Source organism: Canis lupus, chromosome 11, assembly GCF_003254725.2.
Source record: "Canis lupus dingo isolate Sandy chromosome 11, ASM325472v2, whole genome shotgun sequence".
Classification (NCBI taxonomy): Eukaryota; Metazoa; Chordata; class Mammalia; order Carnivora; family Canidae; genus Canis; species Canis lupus.
In genome coordinates, this window is record NC_064253.1 from 62,888,279 (window position 1) to 62,910,082 (window position 21,804).

General features: G+C 42.0%; 1 long non-coding RNA gene across 5 annotated transcripts in view; it reads right to left on the reverse strand.

Annotated features, from left to right (window-relative positions):
• Nucleotides 1–3,646: 3,646 nt before the first annotated feature.
• LOC112649986 (uncharacterized) overlaps nt 3,647–21,804 on the reverse strand; it is a 132,168-nt gene continuing 114,010 nt past the window's right edge. The window contains exons 4-6 of one of the 5 annotated variants that reach the window (XR_007414125.1): nt 9,797–10,925; nt 9,005–9,170; nt 6,527–8,181 (exon numbers count right to left, since the gene is read on the reverse strand). This is a non-coding gene — a long non-coding RNA (uncharacterized LOC112649986). Of the gene's footprint in view, nt 3,969–6,526; nt 8,182–8,659; nt 8,819–9,004; nt 9,171–9,796; nt 10,926–14,387; nt 14,531–21,804 lie in introns of those variants that run through there. The other 4 variants (XR_003129855.3, XR_003129853.3, XR_004803605.2 and 1 more) reach the window with 4 other exon arrangements.

A 21,804-nucleotide genomic window follows, 5' to 3' on the forward strand; every position in this document is an offset into this window, starting at 1 on the left:
CTCTTCACAGCCATTACTTCCTGCCTATAATTCTCTACCTCCTATGTAGGCCTCCATCCCTTATATTCTGCTTCTGACCTTTCCAGTCTACTGAAATGACTCCTCATGATTTCCCCATACCGTCTTTCTCCTAAACCTAAAAACCCAATCACTACCATAATATGACCTCTCAAAGGTATTTTTCACTATGGATTACTCCTTACTTCTTGGAAGACTCTCTTCCTTAATCCTGAAGTTTGTTAGTCTTCCTTCTATCTTCCTGGCTACTTGGTTTCCATTGTAGGCTTCTCTGCCTTCCCTTTAAATGCCTTTCCCCTGCCTGATACCTTTATGAGTCAGGAAGGGCTAGGTTACACTGCACCAAAAAGCAACCCTTAAAATCCAGTGGCATACACTTATTTTTTGTTTTGGTTACATGCTCAATGTAAAGCAGTAGGGCAGATCCAAGAACCGTGGAAGAACCATTCCTTGGCATGAATAAGACTAATACTAATACTAACAAAGGAAATTCCAACATTTAACTGGTTAGAATTCGGAATTGCTCTGGTGACCTTTTTGAACAAGAATGTGTATAGCGGGTACCCTAAGCCCGTGCCACCACTGTGTGTGGGGGCAGATAATTTGTCTCTTTAGTTCACAGGGGTTCAGATCAAGAGGACCTGCACTCGCGGAACTATCCTTTAAGGAAATACACTGCAAAGTTTTTTCTGCATCTAAAACAGATTTGAATGATTAAATTCTGGACTTCAATCTGATGTTGTAATAGAATGAGATTTGGGGGAGCCTTAGAGAGGGGTATTTTTCATGTGTAAAGAATGTGAACTATTGGGGGCTGAGGTCAGTCTGTCATTGCCAGCCTCTAAGGTAGCCTTCAAGGCTCCTAGCCTTCTGGTATTTATTTTGTTGTAGAGTCTAATCTCCTCTCACATTGGATAGGACTATGTATATGACCAATAGGATATTTCAGAAAAGATGGAGTGTGGCTTTTGAGGCTAAGTTATAAAATATATAGCATCTTGTGTCTTGTTCTCTCCCCCCCCCCCTTTGGATCACTCACTCTGGAGGAAGCCAGACGCCATATTATGAGGGCATCAATAGCCTATGGAGAGCTCCACATGGCAGGAAACTGAGACCTCTGGCCAACAGCCTTGTGAGTGAGCCATGCTGGCAGAAGAACCTCCAGCCCCATTCAAGCTTTCAGATGACACCAGTCCTTGTCAACTTTCTATGACAGCCTCATGAGAAACCTTGAGCCAGAACCTTCAGATAGGCTGTTCCTGAATTCTTGACTCAGAAGAACTATGTGAGATGTGGATGTTCATTATCAAGCCTTCATTCTCTCTACTTTCACCCTGCCCATGTTAATTCTTACCCAAACTATATTAGCTGCTTCTCTAGGGTGCCTCTTTGCTTTCAAGTATATGTGTTTCCCCAATTTCACTTTCCTTACAGGGACATGAGTGAAATGTCAAAATGTGAATCTTGTGAAGTTCCTTTAAAGATTTCCCATTGCCCTCAGGGTAGGGTCCAAACTCCTCCTCAATACGGCCTAAGACTTACATAGTCTGACCCTTCTAGACTTACTTCTCAGTGCTCTTTGCATTCAACTCAAAACTCAAACAACCAGATTCCTTCCTTCTTCCTTCCTTCCTTCCTTCCTTCCTTCTTTCTTTCTTTCTTTCTTTCTTTCTTTCTTTCTTTCTTTCTTTCTTCTTTCTTTCTTTTTTCTTCTTTCTTTCTTCTTTCTTTTTTCTTTTTCTTTCTTCTTTTTCTTTCCTTCTTTCTCTTTCTTTCTTTCTTTCCTTCTTTCTCTTTCTTTCTTTCTTTTTTTATTCTTTCTTTCTTCTTTCTTTTTTCTTTTTCTTTCTTTCTTTTTCTTTCCTTCTTTCTTTTCCTTCCTTCCTTCCTTCCTTCCTTCCTTCCTTCCTTCCTTCCTTCCTTCCTTCCTTCTTTCCCTCCTTTTTTTCCTCTTTTTAAAATAGAATAACCCTTCCTTTTTCTTGACCTTTGGTTGTAACTCTCACACAAACTTCTTTCTGCCTGGATTACTTATCTGTTTTTTCCTCCCAAATCTTTATTCATCTCCCACTGATCCCACATTTCTGATAAGCCTGTCCCAACTTTTTTGTCCAAATGTGTCATAAGACAAACTATACCAAATCCTGGTTATAGTATTAATCATTCTGTAATATCATTAACTCATTATAAATAGTAATATTAATAATACCTACTTACAACAGCTGTCTAGGCCTACCTCTGAGTCATTTGCAGACATTTCCTTTATTTAAGAGCTCCTTTTGCCTCTATTTGAAAATGTTCTTTGGTTATAGAGCATGTCTGACCCATGCCTAGGGCAGGCTGAAAGTTCTGCAAGGCTGACCTCAATCAATGAGGCATAAGAGTTGGCAGATAAATCCTCATAGCTCTATTAGAAAAATCCTGAGGTGTGCTCTACACTGTGCTTCAGAGAGTCCCTGGTGCAAATGAACACCGGTATCACACAGAAAGTAACCTGCTCATTCATTAGCCTTATTAGTTTCTTCTTTTCACTATGTCACTTCCCTCCTCATAGCTTCTTGCATCCTTTCCCAAATAAACTACTTGTAATCTTGTCTCAGGGTCCGATTTTGGAGTAACTCACGCTAAGTCACAACCATTTAGTCAGCACTTACCATGAGCTGGATGCTGGGTCAAGCTCTTTATGTGGATTATATGTTTTAATTCTTTTAGCAACTCAAGAGTTAGGTGCTAATCTATAAAATTGGGGTAATACTACTTACTTAAAGGATTGTTCTGAGGATTAAACAAGATGATGCATATAAAGAGCTTAGCGCTGGAAGAGAAGATGAATTTTGAAGAGTTTTTAGCACAGTTTATTGCATAGGAAGCAATTGGTCATTTGCCTGAGATCACGCACATGCTAAGTAGATTTTTACCAAATTCAGTCAGATTCCAGAATCCTCCATTTTTATTCTAGACTGTCTAATGAGTTGTAATTTCTTTATTAAAAAATATTACATTTATTTATTTATTTGAGAGAGAGAGCACTAGAGAGAGAAAGAACAAGCACGATGTGAGGGGCAGAGGGAGAAGGAGAAGCAGGCTCCCCACTGGGTAGGAAGCCCAATGTGGAGCTTGATCCCAGGACCCTAGGATTATGACCTGAGCCAAAGGCATACACCTAACCAGCTGAGCCACCCAGGCACCCTTACTTGCAATCTCTTATTCAACTAGCTTCCACAGAAGATTGTGAACTCCATTGGCCCAAGAACCAGTTTTATCCAGGGAAACTTGTGTTCAGTAGATTACAAGATATTTGTGAACAAATTCCTCCCTTCTCCTCAACTAAATCTGTTTTATATTCAGTTTAGGGTACTCATTACTCAAAATAATTCTTTGAGGCATCAGTTAGAATAATCCTACAAATTATATACGAAAAAAAATGTGTCTTCCTTGGAAAGTCTGATTTTTATGTTTATCACTTCCTCTTGAAAAAAAAAATAGTACATTTCCATCATGGGAAGGTGATATATTTAGTGGGAGATCATGCTAGGTTTGAAGTCAAAAAGGCCTGGTTTGAATCCAGTATTTTCAACTGTCTGACCTTGGGTGGCAGGGGGTAGGGAGGGGTGGGAAATGTAGCTTCTCTGATTTGTAATTTCCTTCTATACTTGTTATCTACTGTTGCATAACAAATTATCTCAAGACTTAGTAGCTAAAGACAACCAACGTGTTATCTCACATAGTTTATGAGGGTCAGGACTCTAGTAGCTTAGCTGGGTAGTTCTAGTTCAAGGTCTCTCATGAGGTTGCAGTCAGGTTGTCTCCCGAGACTGTAGTCATCTCAAGGCTTAACTGGGGCTGGAAGATCCTTTCCAAGTTCACTCACATGTTTGTTGGAAGGAGTCTCAGTTCCTCTATGTGAGCCGCTCATAGCATGGCAGCTGGTTCCTCCCAAAGCACAAGATCTGAGAGGGAGAAAGAGAGAACACCCAAGAAGGGAACCACAGGGTCTTTTATAATCTAATTTGGAAGCAATGTACCATCACTTCTGCTGTATTCTGTTGGTCGCACAGATCAATGCTGGCACAATTTGGGGTGGGCTATGAAAGGATGGGAATAGCAAGAGACAGGATCCTTGCAGGCCATCTTGGAGGCTGAGTACAATACTTCTCATATATAGTTGTTGTGGAGGGTTTCATGTGCTGGTTGTCTCTCAAAAAGCATTAGTTCTATTAGTTCTATTTTGTGTATTCAAAGGAAGAGTGTATAAATTCTGGAACCTGAAGAATACATTCATCCACCCAGAGTTTAGCACCTTAACAACTACCCCAGAACAGTTAGCATCAAACAAACCTATTTACTAAAGCTCCTATTCTACTGAGGACTAAGCTCTGTGATACTGGGGACAGTCAACATCTACCTGCAAATCTCCTTATAGCCTCTAACATTTATTTACATTTATCATCCATTTTTCATTTTATGTCATCCTATATTTCATTTATCTCAATAACTCTATGGCATATTAGTTCTTATTGTCATGTGTTCCAAGTAAGGACATGATTTGTCTAAGAGAACGCAGCTACTCAGTGATAAAGTCAATATTCAAACCCAGGACTTCTGACCACAAAGTCTATTCTTTTTTAATTATCTTATGCTGCACCAGTAGCAAGTAACTCATACTATTAAAAAAAAAAGAAAAGAAAGAAGAATGAGACAATGTTGTTATTTTTACTCTTCAGAGTAACTTCTATATAAGCACAGAGCAGTTTCCTTAGGATTCTCTTGCATGTGATGGTTGTTGTTAAGTGGCCACGCATCTCCCAGAGCACGACCAGGTTAGCATATAGATCCCTGAGGTGTGTTGATGTGATTGCCTTAGGGAGTTGTTTTCATTTCACAATACCACAGGTGGAGGCTGGTGCATTTTGCTTGAACCAGCTCTCCACATTTCCCCTCACTGTCTATCACACATACAAACCCGGGGAGAAGAGGGCACATGGATAAAATCTCTCAGCCCGCAGATTCCCAGTAATTAATAATAGGGAAATGCTTTCTGTCAAGGGCCTGCTGAGACGTGGTGTGGTGGATGAGGTCTGTGTGTGTAAGCGGCACGGGCCTCCAGCCAGCAAAGAACCCAGACGGAGCCTCGGAGTCCTGAGAGCAGGTAAGGACAAGATGCAGATCTGTGGGTGTGGTACCTATTCCAGGGACTTGGACTTGCTGCATTCATAGGTCATGATGACAGCTTTGGTGCTGCTATAGGGGCAGACCCACCATTCAACCTGCCAAGTGAAGCATCAAGGAAGCAAGGGCAGGAAGACACAGGATCATACCAGGCCAAGGGACTGGAAGTGCTTCCTGTTTTGTGCTGGCCACTTCTGAACACCTTCTCACCCAGGTTCACTGCAGCCTCACCTGTTAACCTGTGTGGTAGCCTGGAAAGGGCTGTTCTTATCCCCGTCTGACAGATGAGGAGAATGTAGTTCAGAGACACAAACGACTTGGCCGAAGCCTAACAGCTAATAGTAACCACAGAGTAATGAATTCTAAGCTATTAATGAATTTTCTAACCATTTGCACATAAGAACCTGATCTCTTGGTTGGAACTCATTCCTGAGTCTCTGTACTTCCTTTGTCAAGGATTATTATGCAAAGCCCTTTCTCTGCACCCTGGGTTAGATGTTCTTAGCCTTTCCTTTCTTTCATAAGTTAGAGCATCATCTGAGGCTTATAACTCACTCACAGCAGCTGGAAGAGGCCTGCCATTTCTTAAAGGAATATGGCAAAGCCACTGTGATGACGTGGAGGAGGAGTCTTGGGGAGGTAGGAGGTTGAAATAGTCCCTTGCTAAGAAGCTGTCCTTGGGCAATCTTTCCTCCCCATCTCTTCTGTCCTCAGGGCCCATGTACTACAACTTAAAGAAGTAGTCTCCTCCTACTGCTCCTTTTTTTCAAAGAAGAGTCCTTGATTGAAGGAGGTGCTTTGAGCAAACAGGGACCATCTGCCCTGGAGATCAACCACTCCCTTCTTAAACTCACCAGGAGGTACACCCATTTGGATGTACGTTTCAACCATCCCCTCAAATCACCATGTCAGACTGAGTAATGATTATCTAGGGGAACATGAACTCATGGCCAACATAACTAGATGGGTATTGGCAGTACGAAAGAAAGACAACATTCATTATATATAAAGTAGAATTGCAGAAAGGACAAGAATTTAAATATGCATTAAAATATCCTAAAAGAAAAAAAAATATTGACAACACAAAATGTGAATAAGTTATAAAATTCCAAGTAATAATTTTAGGAATAAAAAGGACAATAGTTAAAATAAATGAAATAAGATATGGGACAAATCTTTTGGGGAAAAATACCAGAATGAATATAGGAGAAGAATGATTTAGAGGGTGTGAGGATTAGATTCCTTATAAAATAAGTCATTGCATATGTACAATGGAATATTACTCAGCCATCAGAAAGAATGAAATCTTGCCATTTGCAGTGATGTGGATGGACTGGATTGTATTATGCTCAGCAAAATAAGCCAGTCAGAGAAAGACAAATACCATATGATTTTACTCATGTGGAATTTAGGAAACAAAACAGATGAACATGTGGTGGTGGGGGGGGGGTGAGAAGAGAGACAGAGATAAGGGGAAGCAAACCATAAGAGACTCAACAGTAAAAAACAAACTGAAGGTTGATGGAGGGATGTGGGTGGGGGATCGGCTAGATGGGGGATCGGCATTACGGAGGGCACTTGTGATGATGAGCACTGGGAGTTATACATAAGTGATGAATCACTAAATTCTACTTTTTTTTTTTTAATTCTACTTTTGGAGCCAGTATCACACTGTATGTCGACCAACTGGAATTTAAATAAAAATTTGGAAAAAAATAAATACTATAAAATAAAAGAAGTCACCAAGGGAAGGTGGAGAACCATAAAAGAAAAGCTAAGGGGTCTAGAAATTGGAAATGGACTTGCTGGTGTTTGAATAATAGCAGTTTGAGAAATAGGGAAGTAGAAAAAAAACATGAAGGAAAAAAAAGAAAAACACTTTCTGAAAATCAGCAGACCATGTCCAAGAAGGCCCCACCTCTGTTCTGAAGTTCTGTTCCATCTGAAACAGCTACAGCGAAGAATAAACATTCTGGATTTTTAGTTCACTTTTGAGATAATGTATCTAAAATTTCTCCATCGAATGTGACATTTGCAGTAGTTTTTTAAGATTCCTTTTCCAGATTCCACTTGGTTTATATTCGCCTGATGTAGCTTTCTCCATCATGAGGTTTTTAAACTTTCTTGCATCTTGTTATCTAAGTGTATATGTTGAAAACACTGCTCGTATTCTTGAAAATCTAAAAATCTAAACCGGGACTCTTCCAGTTGGTGAGTTAAACCATTTATACCTACTATACGTTTATGTTAGTACTTCCTAGACATTTTATTGTGCTTTCTATTATGAAAATTGCTTTTAGGGTACTGTATAACTAAAACTCATAAATCAGTCTATAAAGTTTGATTTATCCAATAGACAAATAACTTGGTTCCTCTTTTCTTTTCTGTTTTCCAGTTTATACTAAGTTATTATCAGTGCTTTATTACACTGTATTTTCAATGAATTAATATTTATGTCTTTCATGAATGGGAAAGATTGTCTAGCATATTCTTACATTAATTTAGTCTCTGCCCCTTACTCTCACCCTCATCTCAGTTGTAATTGTCTAAAATTGTCATTCTAAATTCTTTTTCTTTTTCAACAACAACTTTATTAGGTAACTTGATTATTCTTCCATTCCATACCTCTTGATTTTTCCTCCTGATTTTATTTTCTGTCCATATGTGAGAACTTATACCGGAAGTGTTTCCAAAATGAGGTTTTGTGTCATAGAACTCCTGAGGCTGCTGCAGAATTGTGCTCCTTCATTTTTGCTCCCTACCCTAGACTTAAGAGGTAATGCTGGGATGATCATCATCTGCCCCAGCATGAAAAGCCCAGCAGGTCCTCAACGTTCACTTCCTTATAGGTCAGAGTGCAGTGAGTGCTTATTTTGAAATCACACTCTCAATTTCAAAATCCTAATGGGTCCATTTTCAGAAATGGGTCTCAGTGCTCAATTTCAGTGTCAAACCTTCTCCCTGCCCCATGTTGAGCTGTTTTGGGTCTGAAGCCTGCAGTAGAAAGAAGAGCATGTCAGCTTCTGGGTTTCTCTGCCTTATACTTCTCCAGCTGTCCCCCATCCCTACTCTTGCCATCCACTGCTCCCCTTACTGGTTTCTCCTAGGTTTCCACTAAGGTCCCAGGTTGAGGAGGGAGAGGAAGGAGAGATAAAGGGACAGGTAAGTTGTTATTTACAGATACCATTCTAAGCTGTCTCTGGGCTCTCTGAACCAGGCAAATGTCTAAATTTTCATAGACTTTTTGGGGGGTCCTTCTTGCACCCTTCTTTTTTGCCATTTCTAGATAAGAATGAATATTGTAACTCTTCTAACTGGTCCCTTTCAGTTCTTTCCTCAGCCATAGGATTCTAGTGATCCCTGTCTCCCAACCACCATCACCTGTTCTGTCTCCAACTCAAAATGACACCAATGAATAAATGGAAAGATAGATGCCACCCCCCTTCCCCTGCTCCTATACATATACACTCACAGAATTTTCTCTCCTATGTGGCTCACAACAATCCATGGAAAATACCCACAGATCCCTTGCTCCAACTGATGTCAAAGCAAACATGCTCTCCTGACTTTGGTCTGAAAGTTCTTAGTTGCTCTTCTCCCGAGATTTCCCAGGCAGCAGGGACATGGATTTCTGCACCAACCAATCACAGGTAACACATTTCAAGGCTCTCCTAGTGGTCCTACGGCAGTCCTATCACTTATCTTGAGTGAAAAGTCCCTTCTTTTGTCTAGCTCCAGGGTATCTGGCTTCTGCCTGGCTACGTGGTCTCCTTGGATTGAACCCTTTGCCCATATCTTAGCATTGGACAGTGCTCACCAAAGAATTCTCTTAACAAAATCCATCTACTCATTTTCAGAAGTGGTTGGGGAGATGGAGACAAACCACAGCTTGGGCTCTTAGTGTCAACTTGCCCAATTTCAAATGCTTATGTCAGATGACCTGGGATGAATTATGTATTTTCTCCATGCCTCAGTTTCATTATCTGTAAAATATGGGTAATAGTTGGATTTAGCTATAGACTTTCTAGGAGGATTTAATAAGGTAATGTAAGGGGAACACTTACCAAATATACTGAAAGTGCCAGCTCTTATTCTCATAACAAACTAAATCTCTGTATAAATAGTAGATGCTATCATTGTAACAGAATGATCCAGTAGGTTCCTCATGATTTTGGAATCAGAGTTTATAAATTTCCCTGAATCTGTGAGCTTAAGTATGCATGAGTATGAATCAGCTTGAAGAAAAGCCCTAGATAATATTATCATTATTTCCATATAATTTGCTGACAAATTGCAAAGTGCAGTGATAACATTTCTACAGAAAATGAACGAGGTGGCTCCTCCTTCACTCTCTGGTGTGATCATTTATCTCCCTGGCTGCTGGACAATGATGACAGGGGCTTGGGGATACCCTGCTTTCCTTTAGAGACTGACAAGTGCACATTCGTCAAAATTCAGTTCAAGTTTCATAACTTCAGTGAAAGTTGACCTTGACCAACTCCCACAAATAGAATTGTTTCCTTCTCACCTAGATTCCCATCTGGTTCCAGAGTATCTGGGGTTTCTACCTGTCTATGTGGCCCCCTTGGATTGAGCCTTTCACCCTTACCTGAAATAGGACTTTGAGTCTGGATACTGTCCTTCACATCTCCGATTCATCCATCTCAGGGGCTGGTGCAACCACACACTTGGGTGTGTCTCCTCTTCCTATCTTGATAATTTCAGCTTTTGGACCCCCTACTTGTATCTGATACTCCAGGGTCTCCTTGTCACTAATGGGAATTTAGAAACTAAATAGAGATGGAAACAGAAGCTAAGAGAGCATAGAAAAGTAATTTTTACATCTGGGAATGAAGAGGGTGGGGAAGAGAGGAAGGCAGAAGTATTTTCTGGGTGGAGATGTGTAAGTGTGGGTTTCCCTAGGGCAGATGGAACAGCATTGGCAAAACATGGAGGGGTGTAGAAAAGACAACTGATGTGTGGGAGTATAGGCTGGGAAGAGTGCTGGGGAGAATGACAGAAGGTGACACCGGGAACAAAGCACGAAGGTCAGTGGATGTTGGCTCCAAGAGTTTAGGTTTTGTTATGTATACGTTGTGGTGACATCTAAAGTTGTTAAAACAGGAGGGATGGGGGGCCAAAGTAGGAGCCGTATTTCAGAAAGATCACTCTGACTATCCTGAGGTTGGCTTAGAGGGAACATTCTATAGCATCAGCCTGGAAGGACCAGTCCCTTCAATCTGTTATAGCACCACGGATGTCTCCCATCCCTTGGCCAGCCACCTGTTATGGCTGAGGAGTGTGTCTAGAAATCGAACATAATGAGGAGGATTCTTTGCCTGGAGTGTGCACGCGGGGATTGGGGGAGACAATGGGGGTGCGGGAAGGAATGCCCAGGATGTTTGATCCTAGTGAATATTGGAGAATGTATACAGACAAGTCTGTGGGCCTTAATCAGGAAGAAGACAAGATGTCCAGGAGGAAACTGCTGGGAGGCAAAGGACAGGAGGGGCCCCAGGGCAGCAGATGGTCAGGAGAGATACGGGTGTTCTCCTGGGTCTTTGTGCCATGAAGAGGAGGTGCGCTTCATCGGTCCACTTATCTGTTCTGTTGGGCATTTCCCTGAGGCCTCTTCCTGCTGCTCTGCAGACAGCAGGGGAGTCACTGAGTAATGTGCCATCCTTCTGGCCAGAATCCTCCGTTCTTGGTGGAAGGCCACAGCTCCAGTCCAGCCTCTTCTGCTCCTTGCAGAACGGGGATGGTCAGTAAGAGTTTGCTCAGCAGCCTTTGTGAGAACTGGACCCTGGCTCCCTAAATTTTTCGCTTCTTCCTCTGGCTCAGGAACTTCAAGGGATTGTACAGGGAGGTGGACCCTCGGTGTAGAGTGTAAGGGCTGCTCGTTTTTTGGCTAATATTGCAGTTTGCTTTCAAGTTTGGAAGTATGTACAACTAAGACCCATCCTTAATAATTGTAAATTCATCCTCTGGCCTCCAGAGAAAAGGAGTTACCAGAAAGCATTTCATCAGTATGGAATCCTAATTGTGGCCCCAGGTCATTAGATTTTAATAAATCAGTGTGGCTGAATGATGGCTTAAGAGACTTTCTATTTCCAGGAGAACTGACAGGATTATGAGAAAAGCTACTAATGACTAATATCTCATGGAAGAATCTTAATTACTACAAAATTCATGGGAAGCACCTGATAGCTCCACAGATGATTTGATTAGAAACCACATTTTTAAGTCTGTCCTGGATGAGTCAGTGATAGCATCCTTTGGGAGCCAAGTCTGTGTGCAAGGTCCCATGAAGGCAATAAATCTCAACATTGAAGAAAAACAAGATTCCTTCAAAACCTCCATTTTTAATTTCTAGCCTAAAAAAAATATATTGTTACTTCTTTTTTTTTTTTTACCAGAACTTTCTAGGCTAAGGATAGGTTGGAGCTAAAATGCTGGTGTACTCAATATTTTGTCATTCATCAATCACTGTAGCTAGAGATCAGGTAAGTGGCGTGGCCTGATATGTGGGGCAGCACACCGCATGAAGCCACCCTACTCATTCATGCCTATATTTAGCAATCAATAGCCACTAGGCCCCTGGCACAGCTGCATGCTGGATATAGGAGCAGAGACAATGCAAAACCAAACACAGATTCTTGCTTTCTCGAGCTTACCATTTATTGGAGCAGTTACACCTAACAGAAAGGCATCCCTCCCAAAAAAACTAAATGGCAAGGAGCAGATACTGGTGTAATGAAACCAACGATGCACAGAATTGACCCATACAAATCAGAGAAGCCTGGCTTTCTGAGAAAATGATCATTGAGCTCAAATCTAGAAGAATAGTAGGGGGTGATTTAGTGAAGGGACATCAGGGGAAGGGTTGGGTGGCGGGGGTGGGGGTGAAGCTAGGAGTCACATTCTGAAAACAGGGAAAAGAAGGCACAAAGGCCCTGGGGCAGTACAGAACTAGAAGAGGGTCAGTATCCCACACTCCTATGTTTTCCCCTGTCGCCCCAGTCAAGGTGGGTCACCTGTCACCTCACTTCCATGTCTGGGTCACCCGTCATCTCACTTCCTCCACCTGGGATGTTTTACCGTAGGTCATGATCACCAATCCCTGGCTACCCCTATTCCTCCAAATATCACCTGAAACATTATTTCCAGGAAACTTCCAGATCCCCACGAGGAAGGATTCCCTTTCCCCTCTGTGCTCACAGGGTCCCTGCACTCCACTTTGTCTTGTATGCATGGAGAGGCAGAGGCTCCGATGTAGGGTAAGCAGGGTAAACATGCTCTCAAGGGAATGGACGGTAACAGTAGAGTTCATCTTTTCTCTGTACTTGGAATAAGATCTCAGCAAGTGGCCTACTCCTGTCTGTCGCCTTGATAGCATGTGGCAATTATAGGAGCACAGTAGGATTTAGGTGCTTTGTTTTTGTAAGGTTTACATGAATGAATCAATAATTGAGACTCAGTGAAAACTGAACTGGTTACATCCAATGGCTCTCAACTGGGGATGAAAATACTCCCCTGGAGGTGGGTGTTTTGAAAAGTGTCTGGCGTTCCTGGTCATTCTTAATGCCTGGTGGGGGCTCTACTCACCAGAGCGGCAGGGACCAAGATGGATAAATACGTTAAATCAAGGCAGAGTCCATTAGGACAAGAAAGTGGCTCCACCCCAGTGCCACCTGCGCCACTTAGGGAGGACGGCCGGCTCTAAATGTTGAGAGGCTAGAAAATGTTTTGAAGAAAGTTGTAGATCCTTTGGCTCTGAGGTAATTAAAAGAAAACAAGAGAATGTTGTCCCCATGGCCTTTCTCAACCCTGCCCAGTCCTGTGATACTCAACTCCCGGGGAATGTAAAATCCAAGCCAAATGGTCGGACACAGAAGACCCACCCCTCTGGCTCATGCAGGGGCAGCCTCAGAGATTCCTGCTCCTGTCGGAGAGGCTTGGGCCTGGGCTGCACTCCCTCCGGCCAGGGGAGAGGCTGCCCGCTGCATGTACTTTACTCCTGGAGAAGCGACTCAGGGGGGTGCACACGTTTATATCTGGCACCCAGATAATATCACAACACGGGCTTCCCAGCTCAGCCTCGCATTTTTGCTTCTTCCTTTCTCCTAACTAAGCAAAGAGCAGGAGTTAGCTGTTGGAAGCAAGGCACAGAATGTGGGGAGGAATTTGAGCTGATGGCAGGAATAAGGGTGGCACAATGTCTGAAAGGAGAAATGACGGGCTTTGCAGGACTTTGTGAAGCCCCCTTTCCCATTCACCATGATGGAACTGATCACTCCCTCCCTTACATCGTCTATATACATAAATACATATATATATTTTATACGAGTATTTTATAGAGATAAAAATATACTTATATAATAAATATATCAATATGAATAATATATAGTATAGTAATATTCTCAATCAATAATTGTATTGATTGATTCTCATCAATAATTGTATTATAAAATTTTATTTTGATGTTATAACATTTTATTTAATAATATATTATTAATATTATCATGATGAATATAGTAATAATAATATCATTATTATTTTATTGTGATGAATAATAATTTTATGTTCCCTTCGAGTCCTGGAGGTCCCCGAGAACAGTGATATTTTATTTATTCCTGTGTTTCCAGGACCTAGAATAACACCTGACCACGTCCTTTCTTATACTTCATATGCATTCCGTTTTTATTCGAGAGCACATATAATTCTTAAGAAATGACACCCTTGGGGATCCCTGGGTGGCGCAGCGGTTTGGCGCCTGCCTTTGGCCCAGGGCGCGATCCTGGAGACCCGGGATCGAATCCCACGTCGGGCTCCCGGTGCATGGAGCCTGCTTCTCCCTCTGCCTGTGTCTCTGCGCCTCTCTCTCTCTCTGTGACTATCATAAATAAATAAAAAATTAAAAAAAAAAAAAAAAAGAAATGACACCCTTGCCACAACCTATGACACAAAATCTCGAGAGCCTTGACTATATACTATACTCACTTCTGTGTCCCCAGAAGCCAGCTGCGTTCCACGTACTCAGGAGTTGCTCAGCAAATTTTGGTTGAATCAAATCAAACCAAATCAGAATGAAAGGCCTAGTCTGAATGATCTGAATGATGCATGAGAATACTACTGAAAAAAAGTGTATCTTTTTTTTTTTTGAGATTTTATTTATTTATTCATGAGAGACACAGAGAGAGAGGCAGAGACATAGGCAGAGGGAGAAGCAGGCTCCCTGTGGGGATCCTGATGAGGGACTCCATCCCCGAATCCTGGAATCACGACTGGAGCTGAAGGCAGACGCTCAACTGCTGAGCCATCCAGGTGTTCCAGAAAAGTGTATCTGTTGAGGACAGGGGACTGATTGGGCTAGGGAATGAAGGGGATCTGACAAATAGGAAATAAATTTAGCTGCCTTGTAAGGGCATGGGGTTTTCTGACAAAGCAAGTGTTCAGGCACAGGGGTGGGAACCTCGGGTGAAGAGACTGAGAGACTCAACCAGCAGTCAGGGCAGGTGGACTCGTTGTCTAGAGATGTGTGATTGAAAACATCCCAGGAGCTGATGGAAACATAAACCAACTTTATCTGCTTGCTCTACAAATACAGACTCATTCACAGAGTTTCAAGAATATCCTGCTCTATGAGCCCAGTTCAGCTCAACACACTATGGAAGACACTAGGGATGAATAGAAAAATAAAATCTATTCCATACTTTCAAGTCATTCTGAGCCATCTCTTCCTCACAATTATATAAGCCAAGATGTTCTTTCTTTTTTTAAAAAAAATATTTTATTTAAATTCAATTTGCCAACATATAGTATAATACCCAGGGCTCATACCATCAAGTGCCCTCTTTAGTGCCTGTCACCCAGTCACCTCATCTCCCCACCTACCTCCCCTTCTGCAACCCTTTGTTTGTTTCCTGAGTTAGGAATCTCTCAAGCTTTGTCTTCCTAATTTTTCTCCACTCAGTTTCTCTCTTTTCCCTTATGGTCCCTTTCACTATTTCTTATATTTCACTTAGGAGTGAAACCATATGATAATTGTCTTTCTCCAATTGATTTATTTCACTAAGCATAATACCCTCCAGTTTCATCCATGACAAGACCTCCTTTGACTTAAACTCTCTTGAGTTAGATCTCTGTGACTTTGAGTCAAGAGAATGTGGGCGAACAAGAGTACCAACCTTTGCTTCTCCCAACATACCATTTTTAAACAGCTTTTGATTTCTTGAATGAAATATAAAGATAATTCATTGTTTTGGAGAGGTCTGTTAAATATTGTTTCCCTTCCCCTTCCTTCTAGATTTATTTATTTATTTGAGAGAGAGAGAAAGTGAGCACACACTAGTCAGGGGAGGGGCAGAGGCAGACTCCCCACTGAGCATGGAGCCCAACGTGGGGCTTGACCCCAGGATCCTGAGATCATGACCTGAGCTAAATCAAGAGTCCAAAACTCAACCGACTGAGCCCCTCAGGAGCCCCCCTTCCCTTTAAGCAGCTACTTGGAGGGCTAACAACTCCTGAGTGTGTTTGAGAAAGGTCGATTGCTCTAGGTCAATGGGTTAGAAATCAGACTTTCTTGACAGAGACATTACTGATCGTCCTGGATGTTTGTTCTCAATCAACAAGAAGCAGGAAGAGCTACAGGCAGAAGGGGAGCCAGTGAGGAACTTCCGCTGTGTCCTGCCACCAGCTAGCCCGTCCTGCCTTTTTGACACATGTATCAACACCTGATTGGCCTCTCCTTGGGTTTTTATTCTGAGTGAAGGGAGCAATGAGTGAGTATATAAACCCACCAGTCCTTTCTTGACTCCACAGCAGAAAAGAGAACAGTATTGCTTAACTGGTCAGTATCTCTGCATTTTGTTGTCTGTCTCTCTGAAAATGCAGGTTCATTGTGGCAGCAGCATCTCTTCCCTGTTTTGACCAACACTCTATAAACATCAGTAACCACCTTCTTTAGTCAGGACAATACTAACTCCCTCCCGGCTTAGTGATGACACCAGTAATCATAACCGTGATCTGGGGAGACATGTGTTTTCCGTGGAGAGTATCAACATGCTATTTTCAAGACATTTCTTTGGCCCCTTTAGAATTGTGTGTCTCAGGGAACATGTTTACAATGAAAGCTTGTGAAAAATGACTCACTAGTTCCAGCCCCAAACAGTTACAGTTCTCTGACGACTCATGTATTTTTGTCTTACAGGAAAGGGAGAGACAGACTCATCTTGTTTGATCTCCCGGAAGCCAAATCTAGGAGACTGGCCTCTGGTCAATGGCTGCATCATCTAAAATATGTTATCAGAGACATTTGTGCACCTGCTGTGGCTGAGCCTTTTTGACATAGTTACATTCAGCCCTGACAAAGACGAGTCGGAGGCGGTCCTGATCATTCAGGCTGACAAATGAGAAGGCCTGAAAAATGCCATCCATGGAGCACTTACTCGATTCCAGACGTGACACCAACACTTTTCTAAATATTATCACTTTCTGCCCATCCTCCACCCCCACCCCTACCCCACCCCCCCAAAAAAACCCTCTGTCATCTTTAGGGATGAAGACATTGAGGCTCAGAGAGACAAATTGCTCAGGGCCCACCAGCTAGTGATTATGGAGCCCGGGGAACTCTGGAGACCATGCTCCTCCTGCACCAGAGCAAGTAAGTGTTCTCCCTAATGTCCCTCACCTGCTCTTGGCGCAGCCCTCCAGCAGAGTGGTTCCCACAATGGACTGTCATTTTCTACTTAAAGCCCTGACTGCCCCACCAGTTTCTAAACTCTCAATTTTGCTAATCTCTCTACATCTTCAACCTTGCTCGGCCATTGGTAGGGACTCAGTAAATGTGCAGTGATGGAATGAATGTGTGAGTAAATGCACACATAAAGAAATGAAAAGACAAAAACACCTAAAATAAATGGATACTTTCTTCCGTAGATTCTTACTTGAAGTCTCTCCCAGGCCTTTTAAGATCTGCTTTACCCCAGATACACTGGAGACTATGAATCACGATTCGTACAATTTATGAACCTTTACAGAATGGAACCCTGGGCAGGTCCTTCAGGTGCAAACCTAGACCGAGGCCAAATCCTGGTCAGAAATGTTCCTTATGTAGGGAGGTGGGTAGGAGCATAACCATCCAACTATCATTGGTGGGTGCCGAACAGGTTTGTGTGAAGAATCCATGTTAGCAGGATTAGGTATCTGAAGGTTTCACATAGTAGTTAGTGCTTGAGGTGGGCCTTGAAGAATGCAGAGGATCAGAAAATTGGCCTTTTACTGTCAGAGGGAATTTCTTTCTTTCTCTAAGAATTGCATTTTTCTTAATTGCTCTTCAGCATTTCTCATCGGAAAGGGAAAGGATCGACAGACATGGTCACCGCTAGAACTGTTTATGATGTTAGGAACAAATCCACGGCGACGTGGCTGGGAAGAGTCCATATTGAAGCCCTGAATTCTGGGCTGTGAGCAAACTTCCCATTGCACTACGACTCTCTTTGAGAGTAAGAATGCAAAGAAATAGTCTACATTCCTCACCGCAGTGTACTCAGCAACTCCCCCTGCAGAGTACAGCTCTTCCTCCTGTCAACTGTGAATGGAAGTAATTTGTTTATGGTTAGCAGAGATGCTATCAGGCAGGGAGGAGACAAGGAACCACATCTTATCATCCAATCTGCCACTGCCTTTCTGCGGTATCTATAACTGTGTTACAACCATGGAACCCAGACACTGGAGCAAAACAGATGCATGGGCTGGCCATATAATCCTCCTGTTCTATACTCCAGCCACCATGTGTGGGAAGGGGCCAAATGAGATACACATCTGGTTAAGACCTAATGGAACAACAGCACAGAGGCAAGTAGGGGCAGCGAGACTGCCCAGAGCTCACATGTACTTGAGGGTTTGCCCACACCCTCAGAGCCAGGAGAGAAGCTTGAGGGTTGAGGTTTTAAGCCAAATGGGACTCATAACTGGAGGTGAGATTGATTTCTCCCCCGATTCCCATCAGATCCCAACTGACAAACTGCATTGACGACCATGATCTTCGGTCTTTCAACACTCCATGAACTGCCAAGTATGACTTGGTTCCCTCTCGCATAGTGACTGTCCATGCTCCGATTCTGGTTCTCATCATCCCTTTCTAGAATATCATAGTCACCTCCTCACAGGTTTCCCTGCCTCTGTATTACCCACCTGAAATCTATTCTGCACACTACAGGCAAATCTACTCATGACCATCTCTTTGAAATCCATCACTCACTCTCTGTAGTACTATCCATAGTATATAATAGCACTATCCACAGAATTTCTATGATAATGGAATTGCTTTGTATCTAGCTGTCCAATGTGGCAGCCACCAGCCACATGAACTGATTAAACATAGAAATATAGTTAGTTGGATGGAATATTATGCATTCAGAAAAAGGATGAGATCATGCCATTTGAGACAACATGAATGGACCTAGAAGGTATGACACTAAGTGAAATAAGACTGTGAAAGACAACTGCCATATGATTTCACTCATAAGTGAAATCTAAAAAGAAAAAGAAGAAGAAGAAGAAAGAATAAAAAAAAAAGCAGAATCAGACCTACAAACACAGAACAAACTAATGGGTGCCAGAGGGGAGGGAAATGGGGAGTTGTACAAAATGGGTGAAGGGGAATGAGAGATACTGGCCTTCAGTTATGGAATGAGTAAGCCACAGGAATAAAAGGCACAGTATAAGGAATATAGTCAATGATATTCTAGTAGTGATGTAATGGGACAGGTGGCAGCTACACTCTGGTGAATGTAGCAGAATGTATAAATTTGTCGAATCACTATCTTGTGCACCTAAAACTAATATAACATTGTGCATCAATGATACTCAAATTTAATATATATATATATATATATATATAATTAGTATGCTTGAGAAACTGACTTTTTTATTTTGTTTAATTTTCACTAACTTTTTTTACAGAGACACGTATGTCTAGTGACTGCCATAATAGACATTGTCAATCTTCAGGATGGTGTTCAAGCTCCTTAGCCTGGCATCGAAAGTCTTCAGGGATCTAGCCCCGATCAACATTACCTGTCCCATTTCTTACCACAATTCCTATCTGATTTCCCCCCACGAATAAGCAAGATTCTTTATTTTATGCCTAGCTATTCCCTCTATTCCAGTATCCTTTCCCTCAACACCTACTTAATTCAGATTTCAAGACCTAAATTAAATGCCACATCCTCTGGGAAGCCTGTCTCCACTTCTCTTCCCAGACATAATGAGGCCCTCCCTCCCCGGTGCTCCCAAAGCTCACCACATCTGCTTCTATTACAGCACTTAGCACACTCTATTGTAATTATTTGTTTACTGGGGCCTCTCATCCACTAGTCTGGGAACTCCAGAGAGCAGAGACTAACTCTTCTTCATCTCAGTAAACCTATTGCCCAGGGAAGTCTATGGTGGTAAATGTGTGGTGAACAGATGCAAACCTACAGAATGAATTCATCATTTAATCAATCAGTGTTTAGCTCAAAGAGCTCCCTGAACTGACAGAGACATTAGTAAACCCTTGGTACATCAAAGCTACTGAGGCCAACCTGTGAGGTCAGGGACAGATTTGTATCCGTGAAATGGTGCCTCCACTTTAAATCTGAAAACACTTGAGCTTGGATGGATGGTGCTCAGGGCTAGGAGATTAAGCTCAGGGCTAGAAGATGCTGGAAACTGCAGATGCCTAGGATAAGAAACCAGAATCCTGAGGCCTCTTGGTATTCAGGATCTTTGAACAGTTACTTAGACTGCCTTTATTTAATAAGCCAGACACAGAAAGATAAATGTTACATGATCTCACTTTATATGTGGAATGTCACAAATAAACAAACAGAAAAAAGAACTCATTATCCTTTACTAAAGAATGAGAAGAGGACCTGCTGTATAGCACAGTACATATAGTTAACAAGATGGTATTGTGTACTTTAAAATATGTTAGAAGGATCGATCTTGTTAAATTCTCTAATTACAGACATAAGAAGAACACAAAGAAATTTGGGAGGTGATGGATGGATATATTTAGTACCTGGACTATGGTGGTGATGATGTCATGGGTATATCTACATTCAAACTCATTAAGATGTATACATGGAATATGTGCCATTTTTTGGTATTTCAATTATATCTCAAAAACTATAGCTATATGGATATGTATATATGTATATGTATATGATCATGTACTAAAAAAATAGGTAAGAAGAAGGGAAGCCATTACATTTTCCTCTATAAAGAGAACTACTGCTTATTGAGCTCCTACTTTGTGCCATGTTTAATAGACATTACCTCATTTGACCTTTTAAAAAAACCCTGTAACGTCAATATCTACCTTCCACAGAGGAGGAAACCGGAGCTCAGAAAGGAGAAATGATTTTGCATGATCTCCTGTACCGTAAATGGTAAAGATAGGATCAACACCCAAGTTAATCTTTAAAACATAATTTCCCATCTGCCTTTTATATACACCTGGAGTAACCACGTGGAAGCTTATCCAATTTAGATTCTGGGCCACCTATTGCCTGAAGAGGTTCCAAACTCTCCCAAAGTGTCAGGGAAAACTAGAGTTGGAAAAGCCTACACGATCATCTGTGCAGCCCCGACATTTCACACTTGAGAAATCTGAGACCCAGAAAGAGCCAAGCATTGCCCCAATGTCACATGGTGCCATTGGCCGAGCAGGGACCAGGTTTCTAATCTCAGTCCAGGGTCTTTCCGGCTTGTTTTCAGGTTCATTGAAAAGATGAGCTTCTGGTACTCTGCTTGCTGTGCATCACTGTATTAGCAAGGCTTTGAGGCAGCAGCAGGCACATGCCCTACAGTCCTGAAGGTACACTGGTGTCAACCTTCTAGAAAGCACTTTTGCCATCCATAGCAGGGACCTTAAAACTGCTCAAAAGAATTGACTAACTAGTCTGATTGCCTCAAGTCACCCTAAGGTCATTATCTGCAATGCGGGCAAAATTGATTATGTCAGCTTTACCTATGATGGCAACACCCAAACAGAACACTAAAAATTAAAAAAAAAAAAAAAAAAAGGCAGCAAACTTAAATGTTCTCAAATTAGAATAATAAGAGTTCCTGCCATATGGGAGAGCTAGGAGAAATACCAAATATAAAATACACGTAACCCAGTGCTTGGCCTACAGTTAGGGCTGGTTAAATTAGATTCTGCAGGCCTTCAAATTTGTCACTTCTCAGAGAATAATGAACCTGAGGACAAAGTATGTGAACTGAGCCAGCCTAAAGAGAGAAATTTCAGGTCTGAAGGGGGCCAAAAATGAAAATTCAGATTTGGCCAAGTGTACTTTTACCACAACCAGGTAACAAGGAACGCTCAGATCTCAAGTACACCAGGGAGTAAGTGTGCTTCTGGGAACCTCTTACAATATCTTTGTAAAGGTATTTCCAAGTTCTCAGTTCCCCTCAGATGGTGCAGAGTGAAAAACAGGCCAAGTCTGAGGAGCCCAGACCAAGGCCTTACTGCTTTTTATGCCATTTTCAAAGGAACAAGCATTCGAAGTTTCACCTGATTGCCATAAAAAGGAATTTCTTGCCATGCCCCTGTTGCTCTCTGTGTTT